The following is a 13,303-nucleotide window of genomic DNA, read 5'->3' as shown; positions in this document are numbered from 1 at the left end:
CTGTTCTGCTCAGCGCCTTGTGTTGTGGTGAACGAGGAAGTGCAATTTTATAGAGCAATCTTCCTGCGGCATGTACCGTGCCTGCAAAATTAACGAGGGAACTCAATATCCTGCAATGTATAGAACACCAGGACGGGGATACATTAACCATTTTATTTCCTCGGGACATTGCTTTCTTACCATTGAGAACCCCCTTCCATTAATTACTAGGGGCACTAAAAATATACCCTAACCGTATCTTTTAATAACATCATTTAAGATGGTTCATCGGTTTTAGATATTTTTCTTAACGCAGTTGGCATCCCCAGGATATCCCAAACGGGAGCTCAGCAGGCAAGTTTGGTCATTGGATGACATCACAAAGAGGGCTTGAAAAAGCGTGCAGCCTAAGAGGTTTGGGGCAAAATGATAACTTTGACCTTACAATTCTAGTGGAATTGGTCCCTGGCTTATGGAAGAGGTCCTCATCTTCTACAAGGGCCAAGAAGCCACGTGTTCCAAGTGTTTCTCATATGTTGGCCCTTCCCGGGGACATGGATCTCACTGCTGCTTCCACGCTATACACCAGGAGGGGGGCAGCCTTTCGAGACTCTGAGCTTAGACTCTGAACTTAGCCTTATTTATCTACGTGGAATAGAAGGTCATCCAGTTTGCCGTTGTGGTGGACCCGGCCATCGTAATCCCGGTTCCAGCTATAGTCTAGTCGTCCGTTTCTCCTGCTGTAAACCTTAATCAGTCGTTGGTCTCGTCTTAGATTCAGGAGCCGTATGTCTATCCCATGCATGTTTACAATCCCTTACTGTATTACCCTCTACCACTTCAGCTGGGGGGCTGATTTATATTAAAACAGTTTCATAATTTCCCCTAAAATGATTATAATCAGAGTTTTTCTTTAAGTATTATATTAGATTTGATTTTGTTAAGGGACAGAGTTAACAGTGAGTGGTTCCAGCTGCATCTTGTCGATGGTGTCTTCCAGACGTACACAAACTGCATTTTAATCCCTCATCCCGATCTGGAAATCATTATATTACGCAAGTCCAGAAGCACCATGTAAGATTTATACGCAGGTTATGGTATTTCGACAACGTACCACGGTCCTCTGAACGCTTTCAATGCATCTATAAAAATCCCTGCTCGTAACCCTATGCTAAAAAGCGCTCTTTCAATGTGGTTGTCTTAAATATATTCTGTATTTTTAATCCTTTTACGGCCGAAGGGGATTGCAAAGCAACGAGCAGCTGGCTCATTCCGACGAAAAATCGGGGAACGGGAGATTTTGGCCACAGAGTGGAAAAATGTGATGCTTAGTCATCAAACCGTGGCGCTAAAATATTATTAAGACTACCCTTATATTTGTGGGGTTTTTTTCTATTACTAAATAGAAAAAATGTATGAGGAATTAAAATATTAACTGTATATTACGTTAAAATGAAAAAAAAAATGACACCAGATTTCTTTTATTTTGTTAAAAGTTGTCACCTTCATATATTTTGCCGGGAATACGGAATTGTCATGTGACACAAAAGCAAGCAGTGATAGGTTGTTCTCATACAAACTGGAAAAAAAAAATGTTTCACCCATTTCTAAAGTATAGCAATATACAATATCTTATTTATTAGACTAGGCTGGCCTTGGGGGCATTTGCTCCGTGGGCGGCCCGAAATTGATATCCCCCCACACTAAAAACATGTCTGCTCGTACAGCATGAGAGCAGCTATAAGAACAAGCTCCAGCCAAGGTCAGGGTGTGATGTACGCTGTGTGAGGTGTGAAGTGTGGGGTTTAAGGCGTTGTTGGTAGAGTAGAGTGTGATGGAGTGCGTAGTGTAAGTGTGTGTAAGAGGTTGTGTGTATGTATAAGTGTGTGTTTGTATAAGTGTGTGTTTGTATAAGTGTGTGTATGTGTTATCATGAGCGTGTTTCTGGTGAAGAAGAGAAAAGGACAGGGGGGCCACTCACCTGTACCCCCCCCAGGGCCAGAAGGTGCCAGCCTTTCCCAGGGAACAGCAATATGTTGACCATGTAACAATAGATTTAATGTATTTCTTCTCTCCATTCTTATCCCCCCCCCTCCCCGATTTCATTTTTCACCCCCGATTTTGAATAGCATTGCTGAAAATTTTTCTAAATCCCTCAACGTGCCCACAAATGAGTGACGGCGCACTTCATAAAAAAGAAACGGTCGGAGTGCAAAGTATCCCAAATTATTTCCTACTAAAAAGAACTTTCCTACACTATGTTCTGATATTTTCTTTCTTTTTTTTTTTTTACTGCGGTGGTCACAATTTCTGTCGCAGACTAACCGTCCCGGTGCCAAAACCTTAACCCGCCACCCACGGTGCTCCGCGTACGAGTCTGGGGGCAGATTTTTTTACCCATAACGCTCTTTAAAACCTGCGTGATTTCCCGTGCATGAATAGGCTATTTGAGTATTTACTGTACAAATATACAATTTTAATATTTCAGAAGAAGGTGCGTGAACGCGGCGGGGGGGGTGGAGGGGGGCCGATTGGGGTTAAGAAGCTCGCAGCTGCACTGAAAACATGCTTAGAAATAGACTTTCAATCAACTTATCAGCAAACCGCGCTTATACGCGACACCTGCAGGGCCGATTGTTTTTAAGATGACGTTGTGCGTCACGCCCCGCTGTAAAGAGAATAGGGTCACTGTATGATCGTTCGGAGCGGATACAATGTTCTCTTCTCTGCCCTGCTTGTCATGTGACCTCATCGGCCACAACGTTTATTAAAAGGAAAAAAAAACGTTAAAAAATATGTTTAACTATCTTTCTCCCCATTCATGGCTCTCGCAAGGTGGGAGGCCCAGATATGTAACATTTCCACGATCTGATATTATCATGGGAGGAAGGGAGCTAATGGAGCAGACTCGGCCAATAAAGTGTTTAAGGAGTCCCCCAAACGTACTATTATTGCTTAAGAAGAACTGGTTCCTATCCAGGGCAGATTGAAAACACACTCACCGTCTTTCGAAAGCCAACCAGGAAAGCTAATGTAGACATTAGTCGGAACTGTTGTTATCACTCTCAATATTGCATCTTTTTTAACGCGTAAAATGTCCCGTATTGTAGAATAATGACAGCGAATGACATTATAATTTGTAACGTGAGCTCAGACGTGTTTTCCCGTAGACTTGGTGAAGGACGCGATGCAAATAAAGCATTTCTAATTTATATTGATTCATAATGGAAAGAATCATCTCCTACCAGTACGGCTGATTCTAAAGGTACTGAGTCTAAAAGTATTGGGCTATGAGCTAATGCGATATGTCCTTAGATGTGTTGTGGGGTAGACGGAGATGCCCTTGCAACCCTTGCCCTGCTGTCCCTAAAAACAAACTGCTATGAGCCATGTGGGGTATTATGGGCAGGGTGAAGGAACTTCCAAAGTTTCTGTTGTCCTGAAGGTTGTTCTATCCCTACACAATATTGGTAGCTCGTCCATTGTCTTCTCTCTCTCGGGTGAATTGGTTCAATCGACGCATTTACTACGTTTAGCCCTGAGGGTAAGTCTAGCCAAGTGGCTTAGTACTAGAGGAACATACAATACATCTGTTAGAACATGCTCAATATGCTCAATACATATCCAAGAGACATTTGCGGAAAGACAAGGTATAGGAACCCATAAAAGGTACAGAAACGTCATCATGGAGATGTCTTCCTTACACTACACGTCTGGGTGACTATATGTAGGACTGCTAGAATCAGGCCACCGAGGAGGTAATCTGAATAAAACCTCTGCCAAGTACTGGAGAAATGGGGATTGATTGTAAATACTACTGCTAAAGACTTCTTATCAGGGTCTCTCTGCCCAGAATTCCTTCAGCCTGATATATCGCGTGATTCAGGAACTGGCAGGTGAATTGGGCAACAGAAGCTACGCTTCCAAAGAGAAGAGAAGAGAATCCATCCAAGGTCCATGATTTCTCTGCTGTAAAGATGTCACATTTATGGAAATATGAAGCAATGTCTCATTAAAGTTGAGTAAGTTTACGGGAAGCATTGTTGAGGTTTTTTCTCTGCAGTTTATTAAGGTTTAAAGGATATGAGTGTTAAAAAAACATGTCAAAAGGTTGGCTTTTTCCCATTGACTAATAAGTCTATTCACCAAGCCGCAAGTTTGATAACCAAGACACGGGGAACCTTGGGCACAACGTTTACATGAACCATTTCAGCAAATTCTACGGCTTTCTTAATTTCTGCTAAATTAACAGTTTATTTCGATGGGAATACAGCTGAACCCATCATCTTCAAGAACTTCACAAGTTCAGATGGTGCCTTGAACATGACTGGGTCTGGGAAATTCTCATGGATGTCCACAGTATTATTATTAATATTATTATTAATATTATTATTATTTGTATTTGGCACCTGTCCCCCCCAAATAAAATTCCATGACAGATGGCCTATTACGACCCATTGTATAGGTCTAATATGTTGCAACCCGCCCCCCCCAAAAAAAGAATTCTGCAGAACCTATGGAAACTATTAAGCCCAAGAAAAATGTTCAATCACTGCCTTATCTCCCACTTGTCACAACTCTATGAAACCCGGTCTTTAAAACCCAGTCTTTAAAAGTAAAGCTTGTATAACCAGTGAATTATATAAAATTATATATATATATATCTATAGAGATATATATATATATATATATATATATATACAGAAAATATAGTCAAAATAATGCATTCCATAAAAATTAGCTCTGTTTCTCAGTTGGAAAATATGCGACGTGGTTACCGTCAATTCACCAAGTCGCACCAAGTGTTACCTTTACATGGTTAAAGCAGAAATCTCTCTAGATATCTCTCTGATAGTTCTCCTGTAAGGGACTGCAACTAATTACCATTTCAAAAAGCCTCGCAGACCCCCTGGACAAGGTTGTTAACTTTAATGGAGACAGCTTTAATTGCCGTTCCTCTACTTACAAGACAAAGATAACAAGTGTAGAATGCCACATCTTCTATGACATCTGATATCACTGCATAATCCAATTTTCTCCTGCTTTGCATCACCAGACATGTGATAAGAGAAATTCTTAAAGATACTGCATTTTTTTTCCCCTTGGACTTCCTCCCATTATACCGAGTTACCATATGGTCTGCATTTTTTCTCAGCATGGACTGGTAGCAATTAGGGGTGATTCAACGAACAAACGCTTAAATAGAGTTTTCTGCCAGCAAGCAACAACATCTTTCGGAATGTTTACATTTGACTTAAATTATAAGAAGGGTTTAGAAGACATGCTTTTCTTTTGCAATCCCCAAGGATAGCCATGTTGGTTTAACACAGGGCCTGGGTCCCTACAATGCTTAACCATCGTAAATCCCTTAATATTCCAGTGTAGGGTACCTGTTCTAGTCCGTAGTCATGTGGCTACCCTGTACAGCGTTCAAGATATACAATAGAAATAGATTTAGAGATACAATGGGTGTTTTTTTTATTTAAAAGATAGATATACTCTTTAGAGGTGGCCAGGCCACACCAGGTATGAGGTGACAGAGTTACGGAGTTGTCCCACTTTAATTAATGCAACAATAGTTGACTAAGTCAATTAAAAAAATAAAGTCAGGTGTTGTCAAGTCGTTTGGCTATTCAGTTAAGTCAATTGTGGTCAATGGTCGAGTTTGATAGTTGAAGCTGCTGCTGTAAGTTGGTGGTCAAGTTGACCAGTTGTAATGGAGCTCTAGGTCAACTCCAATAAGGGAGTTGATTTCTTTTTTCCAGTTGAAGCCCTTTTCCACTCAACGGGCAACAACTTATTATGCTTTTCATATGAACTTACGCAAGTTGGCAGTCAAGCTGACTTTTGTTGAGGTGAGCCTATGCAACCAACATGGCTCACCTTGACACATCTTTCTGAATAGAGCCCGTAGAGTTCAATCGACATTCTTCGTAATGCCGAGGCAGCGTAGAAAGCTCAGAACATACAGAGCATTTTGAAGTGTAACACTAAATAGAACAATAAAATAAACTCTGTAAGACTATAGATTACATATACATTCTATAGTATTCAATAATTATAGGTTCCAATGTAGGAATCCTCATTCTGGTACTGGTAGAAGAAAGATTCTTTGCTTATGTTTATGTCTTATGAAGGCCAAAAAATTCCGATCATTCACGTCCATTCCCCAAATCACACTTTGTGATCAGGACCTTCCAGTCTCTACGTGCAAAGTATTTCACTAACACATTTTTTATTCTACATACACGACAGTATCAGTCTCTATAACTTTAACTCAAATAACTTCTAGCTGTTTTCATTGGCCATTGGGGTCATTCTCAGATGGAACCTTCGAGAAGTTTGTAAGTGAAATATACAAAATATATGACAGACGGCCAAAGAACCCAAGTTATGGAGAGGCTTGGGTGCTTAAGAAAGCAGGTGTCCTTTTGACCAAAAGAGCGATGTTGAGGTTTGACACCCGACAGACCAGACAAATGTACATGGGATTATTTCTAACAATAACACTATTGATAACATCTCCTGTTGCCATGGCGCCAGCCTTATCATACTTTCGTATATGTTAATGTTTTCTCAACACTTAAGACAAATAAGGGAACTTATTTAAGTTATGTTTCAGTAAATACATTCCTGGTATACATTCTTTTGGACATGACGGCTTTGGGGAAAAATCCTAGGAACTTATTAAGTATGTTGTTAGACAAAATAACCCATTTCTGTGTCGGTACGATGGCGTGTGCGAATGTAACTGGGAAGAAGATGCTCGTAAGAAAGTGGGATCCATACCTTTGCTCATATACAATGTATCAAATAAAATATTGTTATAGACTGGCTACAGGCTGGTTACAAAGGAGACCGCTGATGTACCCAACTGGCCCATTGACACTATGGGGGACTGTGCCCAGACAGAAAAGCCAACAGCACCAAGTGTCCTTAAGAGGCAGCGTGCTGTCTTATGACATCATATCCCAAAAATTAAGCAGCCAGGATGACATCTGTAGAGGTGAGTCCTGGGGATGGATGGGAGACTTCCCTGGATCAGGCCTTAGGCAGTAACCAAGGTAAATATACCAATGGCTGCAGGCCGGTGGCTGACAACTCCACACACAGACCCAGTCCGGAGCACCTGAAGCAGTCAAAAAAGTATCATATCCCCCCACCAGCCGCACTAACACCATGAGGCGGATGCTGACATTAAAGAACGCTATGACATCATCAGTCCTGATCTGACTGGCTGTGATGGGATTGTAGATGTTCATCTTTAGCCCGATATGTTAGGTCAACCGCATCCACTTAAATTCCTTTCTAGAGTCTAATAATGACGAGAACGGAACAAAAAACCCTAAAAAAATACTTATTTTTAAGCCCCCTGTAGGAGAGCCACAATTCTTCCCGCCAAATTCCGAAAAAGAACAGGATTACATTAAGAAATATTAACAGGAAGCTGAGGCTTTGTAATGTTATAATGTATGTGGTCTCCTTTTGGTGATATAGGAGAACCAAACATTAAAAATGAGGCTGTTCTAACTATTCTATCCTATACATCAGTTTCATTTATGGTACGAGCTCATGGTAAGTATATATTTCAACGTGGGGGGTTTTCATTGTTGAAACAGCGAACCGTAGGAACGGAAACCCATTTCCTCCTGGTGCTTCCCCTCCTCACCCAAACACGTATTTAGGATTGTGGATTTAATTCTGGATTTGTTTTATGAGGGAAGTTATACACAGTCCGAAGCAGGTGACCCAGAGAAGATACATTTCTATTCATTTGCCTCATTTAATCTAAATAAAACACTGTATCCACTAAATGCCTTTGAGGCAAGAGGAGGCTATTGTAGATTTTTTTAAGGAAAAGTCCTATATCCTGTTTCTTAACTTATTACATTTATTTTTTCTGACAGTGACAGAGCGGACCTGAGGTATGTTAATTGTGGCTGTATTATTATGTTGGCAAAGTTCTGTCCGAAGAATCTGACCATGAGGTTGCATGTGACCGAACGCCAGTGGTGGTGCCATTCATTACTTTACATTTATTTATATGGCGCCAGCAGATTCCGTAGCGTCGTTCTTTATTTTGCAAGGCTAACAAAAGGATTAATCTCAAAGCTCTCATTGGGAATGGATCTCTGCTCCGTGGCCAACTACAAACCAAGCAGGTGGTGGACCTGCCTGCTTCCCCAGCATCTTCGTCGTGACTGACTTTGTGTGGCTTCTATAGGGAATATTTATATGTCCCTGCTGGGGGAGTGGCATTGGGTCCCACCCACACCCCGCCCCTTACGCATCTCCCGGGGGATAGTCCTGACTCCTTAACTCAGACACACCCCTTTCCTGCCTTCGATAAGGCGTAAGGGTGGGTAAGCTCCGCGGGGGCAACCCCGTGACAAGTTCCCAGTTAGGCCCATTAGACCATTATGTAAAAGGTGCTTAGCCATAGTATCCCCTCCGGCTGCGCCACTCATTATAAGTCTATAAAAAATAATAATATGCATTTCTAGAGTTAGTTCTTTTTCAATATGTTTTTTTTTCCAAAATAAAAGGAAAGATTTTTTTTTTTGAAGATACGGGACCTTAACCCTTAGTATGCCAGAGGGATGAGCACTGCAAAGGGTTAAAAAAAATCTTTATACTCAATACATAAATTATTCATGCCTTTTATAAAAGGAACTGGCAGAATGGTTAATGAATCTCTCCATCTCACACCTCTAGTTCTCTTAGGGGTTAAAAAATGTTTTTAAGAAAATAGATTTTATTGTTTAAATTTGTTTAAATAAAAATGCCTCTCTCTCGGCTGCTTCCTCTGTATAATTGGATTTTTTTCACAAGTAATTACATTTTCATTCAGTCTTCTGGGGATGGGGTCATTTTTTAAAAGAAAAATGGGAAATGTTCTAGGACTCTGCGAACAAATAATTTGTTCTTTTTTTTTCCTTTTTTTTCCTTTTTTTTTTTTTTTAACATCCCGGCTGTGATCTTCTTCCAGGACTGACTCCGGACAAATAGTACCAATTAATCTTTCTGATTACAAGTGTAGATTTAATTATATTAACCGTTTCTAGAATCTACCAGGTCTCTTATCTGCAAATGATTTTAAAATGGTTCCATATGAGTCAACAATATCCTTTTGCTTAAAATGTGAAGGTTGGTTTGTTTGTTGTAAGGATTGTTTTTGTTACACAACTTGCCCCAAAGAACTTTTTTGTGTGTTTATTTATTTTCCTTTATTTATTTCAGAATCTAGAGGTCTCCAATTATTTTTTTTGTTATGTTGATTTTCATGGGCAATTAAGCCTTATTGAGTAACTCGTATGGGGGTAATAGGTTGGGGCAAGTTATTCTTATTATACCCTGGATGATTTTTAGATTTAGATTAGATAAATGCTGTCAGGATACTTGTTGGGGGCATACTTGTTCAATTTGGTATCATGCACATCACACCCTAATACTAAATGGTATAAGACTTTAATGAGCTTCTACTCAAAATATCTACTCACCTCCAGTCTAAGGAAGCTGGAGACCATATGGGGTGAATGTCGAGTGGACGTCCATCCTATTTTCCAGTGTTGACACCTTAAATGTAGCTGCTTTGTGGGTCTCTAGGCTAGACTAGGAATAAACAATTGTCCCTGGCACTCTTAGGCAAGAAGATGAAAAATTCCAAGTCCAACATCAGAAGACTTTTGGGTCCATTATCATCTTAGGGCCCAGGCTCTGACCTCGATGGCAGCCCAACATGTTAATATTACCGACTTGCCCTCCACATAGACAAGAACCGACCCTCGCTTCCTCTCAAGGTAGGGACGGGGGGTGAGGACACAAGGACTGTGAGGGCCCCTCCAGTTTCTGGGCCTCATAAACCTTTAGAAATCAAACCCAGAGCCTAATGTCATACTGGAGACCTCAGATGGTCTACCTAAAGTGACATGACAACCCGACGGCATTATTGTGACTTTTAAGGCTGTAGAACCCTGAGATACCCTCATACCCAGCAAAGATTCTGAGCTCCTAGAAAAGAGGGGCATCAGGGGATGAAGAAGGGACAGAGGAACTTGGGTCCCAAAGAGCGACTGTCCCTCTTAAAGAGGGACACTTGGGAGGTATCCTTTTTTTTTATATATAAATCAATATATTCTTATGCAAACAGGCGAAATAGAAGATCATGAAAAGTATTTGAGGTCTGAGCGGTTTATTATTCCAAGCCACACAAACTGCCTCTTAACTGACAATGTCATAACTCTGTTTAACAAGCAATCAGCTAATGGTCGCTCGTCTCGTCTCTGACATTTTATTCTCCCTGTCAAAACGCTGTAAGCAGTGCAGATGCATACACTCCGGGCTCTCACTCCCCCAAAAAAACATGTTTCCCTTCAAATAAACGCTAAGATTTCTTGATACAGTCCTGGCTACCTCTCTGTGAAAGGAAGTAGCTGTCAGGAGAATAGTACTGAGCAAAGATTGAGCAATAGAATATGTGAACCAGCACTCAAGATAAACCCATGCCCAGTTTTCCCGCACAAAGAAAAATAGATCATTTTTCCTTTTCCAAACAGAATCGAGAACCAGAATATGAGGTCCTTATGTGCGATCCTCCTTTGAACAAAGCAGAGTAACAGTGCGTAGAAGGGTTCCGATGATTACGGAATGTATCCTTGCGCGGGAATGTTTGGGTAGCCCCAACCAGGATTATCGCTAACGGGTTTAGGTTTTGGGACGGAAAATGTTAATTGACATAGTAGCGACGTTTTAAGGAAAATTAGTCATGGAAGCAATTGGGGTATTTTAGTCATTAGTGCAAGTTCTTGGCTTCATTTTAGACCAATATTGCCCTATATGAGGGTATCACAGGGTTCTACAGGCTTAAAAAGTAGATGTAACGTAAGGGCATTTTACTTGACTGTGAGGGTGGTAGATAAGTGGAATAGCCTCCTAGCCGAAGTGGTAGAGGCTAACACAATGAGAAGATATAAAAATGCATGGGGTAGGCATATGGCTCCTGAATCTAAGACGAGACCAAGGACTGAAAAAGTGTCGGTTAAGTAAGCTCTGTTGCCTCTAAAGAAGGGTTGGGAGGTATAGGCTGAGTCGGGGTCTACAAGGACCTAGTTTGTTGAGTATGAATTGCTTCAAGGAGAAATCCGGTGTAATTAATCAGCGCACGAATGCCTCTCTCTCTGTCCTGTAATAAGTTTGTCTGGAAAACCTCTGGAACAAAAGGCTCTCCCAATGGACAGGCGTTTTGAAGAGTTCCATAACATTGTGGGATCTGCACGGTCCAAATTGCATATTTTGACATCTAATGTGTCCTTGCTCCCATCCTATCTGAAAAAAAGCTGGTTCTCCGCATTTTTCGTTTGGAACGCTGTGTTCTTCTGACTGTAGCTTATCACCCTGCCTGACTGTCCACTTTCAGCAAGTAATCCTGGCTCGCGGCCATCGCCTCTGGAACTGCTTTCCTTCCATAAGCATCTTATGACTCTAAACCCCTTCATTTCAGGATCTGACTTCAAATCGTAAGGCTTGAGTTTTATATTAAACAGACGCGTTCCCTTAAAAAGAATTGATGTTCTTCTATGACTCCGTTGTCATTTTATGAGCCCGTGAAGGGCCAAATGTGGTTTAGGCGTTTGGTCGAGCAAATAATACCCAAGTTAATCAATAATTTAAAGAGATCGAGTTAACGTGATACTGAATATACAGACAAGTATGCTTATTGGAATGAAAGTAAAATATAGGGTTCCATCAAACAATAAGGATGGATGTCATTGGTAAGCATTATGTTTTTAACTTCTGAAATATAAGTGACCCCATTATACTACGAGGCTAAAATTTTAGACATGGACCTCCAAGGTATGTCGTTAAGGTGCGCAGCACACTTTAACACAGTCTCTGGAGGCTGTGATCGCTCAACTTTTTTGGAGGGTAATTAATGACCATCATTGTTAAATCTTTTGAGAGTAAGAGTTAAAGCGGTGGAAATATATTTTTCACTAGGTTCCACCCAAGAAAATTGATGCATCCCACCTAAAAAAACCTCAATCATCATGGATCCATCATTATCACGTGATGGCCATCATGACGGTGTGGATGTATGATGGTCATCATGGTGGTTTGGATGTATGATGGTCGTCATGGTGGTTTGGATGTATGATGGTCATCATAGCGGCTTTGATGTATCGTGGTCATCGTTCTGCTCGGTGGACCAAGGATCATGATATAATGCTTATGGAACATCTTCATGAACATAGAACCATAATAGACTCACAACAATGAGGATCAACATTCACAATTTGATCCACAAAAGAATCATCCCAAACCATCATGATGGGTTTACCCATGAAGTTAGAAAGTCCTTTCATTGGAGTCCAATTTTGTCCTTAAGTAATCAATTTTGTTGAGCTATGCCTACCAAACTCTCCACATGATCTTGGCCCCAAATGGCCAGAATATTAGTATCAAATTATAGACTAAATTGTCCCAAAATGTGGACTAGAAAGCTTTAGGGAATACAAGGTTAATCCATGTTGGAAAGTGTGGTTCCTATCCATCTTAATTCTCTGTAACCACACGTAGACGAGGAGGTAATATTGCTTTCATAAGGCTTATAGCCAATTCTTCATTAGAAGCTGTAGATCGAAACCCTATTTATTTCACTTGGCTCAGCGAGAAGCTTCTTGGATCGCAGCCTATGATTCATTTAAGAGCTGTGGTTACAAGGCACTAAATATAGTACATTTCTTTGTTAATTATGTTGATTGCACCGTATGGTTTATATTGAATGCTTATGTTTATTGTCCCAGCAACCCCCCCATTTCATTATAGATTAATAACTAAGCGACGGCATTGAGACCACTAACTTTATAGAATCATTTTCTCTAAATTGCGTTAATGACATTGCCGGTACTTTTGGCTTTTGCATAGAACGATTGTGCGATATGTAGGGGTACATGGAGACAAATAAAGAGCCTTCCAATAGATTCTTTCCTGCTGCCTAGGAAAGCGACATTATATGGAGGTTTACAAAACAGGGCTGTGGACAGAAAAACTGCAGAGACAGCCACATAAAGAATTATGTTTCGCATTTAAGGGGAAAAAAATGCAGAACATTATACCAAAACTGCTTAGATTATGTTTAAATGCAAAAACAAAAATGATTAAACAACATTTTGATGATATATTCCCTTTTAAGTTTAAATAATGGTGTTTTGGCTAAACCTAAATAAAAAACCCAACTGACGTCAAATGGATTGTTCGTGTATCCAAATCCTGATTGATTCAATTACAGTTTAAATTTTAGCTATTGCCCGCAAAAAAAAGTGGT

This window comes from Sceloporus occidentalis, unplaced genomic scaffold, assembly GCF_023333645.1.
Source record: "Sceloporus occidentalis isolate IW3139 unplaced genomic scaffold, rSceOcc1.0.p SCAF_143, whole genome shotgun sequence".
NCBI lineage: Eukaryota > Metazoa > Chordata > Lepidosauria > Squamata > Phrynosomatidae > Sceloporus > Sceloporus occidentalis.
The sequence above is the reverse complement of the archived record's forward strand: the minus strand, read 5'-3'. Positions refer to the sequence as shown.